This window comes from Engraulis encrasicolus, chromosome 5 (assembly GCF_034702125.1).
Source record: "Engraulis encrasicolus isolate BLACKSEA-1 chromosome 5, IST_EnEncr_1.0, whole genome shotgun sequence".
Classification (NCBI taxonomy): Eukaryota; Metazoa; Chordata; class Actinopteri; order Clupeiformes; family Engraulidae; genus Engraulis; species Engraulis encrasicolus.
This window is the reverse complement of record NC_085861.1, coordinates 44,417,555-44,419,898: the sequence shown is the minus strand read 5'-3', so window position 1 is coordinate 44,419,898 and position 2,344 is coordinate 44,417,555.

The window sequence follows — 2,344 nt, the reverse complement described above, 5'->3', positions numbered from 1 at the left end:
CACACACACACACACACACACACACACACACACACACACACACACACACACACACACACACAGCAATAATGCATAGCTGAACATGCATGCAGAGCACACCTCCCAGACCTGCCTTTCTTCTTTGTGGCTCCATGATGATAGACAGCAGAAAGGAATTGACATTGACAATAGGAGGTTTAAAGATCACTGCAACCCTCCTTCTCTCTATCTGTTCGTATCTCTCGACATCCCTCTCTCAAAGCCCTGTTGACTTTGGCAGCCGCAACAAATCGTCCCTGCACCTGTTCCAGGTAAGACACACCAGCTTGCCTTGCTGTTCCATGCTTCCTCTTGGTACTGCAGCACAACGATACCAAAAAAAAAGGGGAGATGCCCTCTCTCTCTCTGTCTCTCTCTCTCTCTCTCTCTCTCTCTGTCTCTCTCTCTCTCTCTCTCTCTGTGTGTGTGCTTCACACCTTTCTATCGGTGCCTTCCTCAAACACTCTGTTCCATTTTCATTCTTCCTCCTTTCATTCATTTATTCTTTTCTACGGCTTAATTGTTTGCCCAAAACCTGAAACTTACTGTCTCTTCTGTTCTGTTCTGTTCTGTTCTGTTCTCTTCTCTTCTCTTCTCTTCGGGCATGGATTGGGCACAGTGCAGGTCAGTGAGTGGAGAAACGTGTGACCTTTGTCGGATGTTTGTGTACTTGGGTGGATCTTTGTTTACAATTGTTTGTTTACTTCAGTCAGACTGGCGTTTAATTTGGCACATGGGATCAGCAATGGCACATGGGATCAGCAGCACGCATCAGCAATGTTAATGTCATCAGTAGCCTGTAACTGCTACTGTACAGCATACAACAGTAGTGTTTAGCATTCATAGTCAACCTCATTACTACCTTAACTACCCCAGCTCCCTTCACTTTTAAGCATATACTGTATAAGACATAAATGCGCTGAAATCATGTCGTGCAGTTAAATCGGTTGCTCAGTTGGTAAACGTGCATGCAGGGGTGTCAGAATGGGGTGAAGGATAGGGTAGATGTACGAGGGCCCCAACTAGGAGGGCCCACATGGAGTCTGAAGGGGTTTTCATGTCTGATTGAAGATTGAGATTTGGAAATATACTGGTTGCCTTGCAAATATACTGGATCAGTATTGCGTGAGACAACTGTAGCAATCTGAGCAGAATAAGCCTCTGTGGGTCCCTTTGTTTGCCAGTAATTGACTATAATCTCTGAATAGGGCTGTCATGTCACAAAACTGGTTTTGCAACAAGACAAAGACAATGGTGCACAGCAAGTCTCTCTCTCTCTCTCTCTCTCTCTCTCTCTCTCTCTCTCTCTCTCTCTCTCTCTTCTCTCTCTCTCTCTCTCTCTTCTCTCTCTCTCTCTCTCTCTCTCTCTCTCTCTCTCTCTCTCTCTCTCTCTCTCTCTCTCTCTCTCTCTCTCTTTCTCTCTCTCTCATGAAGCTTCACAGAATCATCCTGGCTGAAAGCTTGCTGTACTGTCATTTTCAGAACCACAGGCAAGTGTCAAAATGGCCATGGGTGACATGGCAAAAATGCCCACAGGTGCAGGCACACACACACATGCACATGGAAGCAGGAACAACCACATTGTTGAAATGTCAGATCTATAAATAGAGATGGGAACAAGATGCAAATGGTTCCGAGTGTGAGTGAGTAAGTGAGTGGTGACAGACCTTGACATGTTATTGTCCTTCTGAGAAGAACCCACCCCTTACAATTATAAATGTAGTACATGTGTAACCAAAAATAGTTGGTTAATCACACCTGGATTGATGTTTTACTATTGTTATTCTTCCACAGGTGAGTGTCAACAACATTGACCGAGACGCTCTGCAATGGCTGGCTGTGGCCACTGGGTGACACTGTTGAGCCTATGCTGTCTGCTGTCGGCAGGCCAGCTTGACAAAGGTCAGTGAGAGAGATTCTTTGCTGGATAAAGCTGTTCTGTTCTGGCATGATTCCCACCACGGCTCTGTCTGAGCATGTGTAAAATCCCCCCCATAGAATCCAGACGACATGCGTGCACACATTATTTTCAGTCACAGAACAGACAGTTGTGTAAATGATGGATACGATTCCTGCCACCTCTCATAAGATTGAGCCTCAGCAACTGACTGATCCTAAATCAGTAGCCTAAAATATACATCTCTGTAATGGCCTCTGAAATGGAAAGTAAAACAGAAAAAAATAACAGCAGACACATGAGTTATGTGGTGAACAAATATGTAGTAGGCTATATGCATACAGACCTACTCTGAGTGTCCTGTCAGGTGTTATTTACAATGTACATTATTATTATTATATGGAGTAGGAAGAGGTCCATATTTAATTC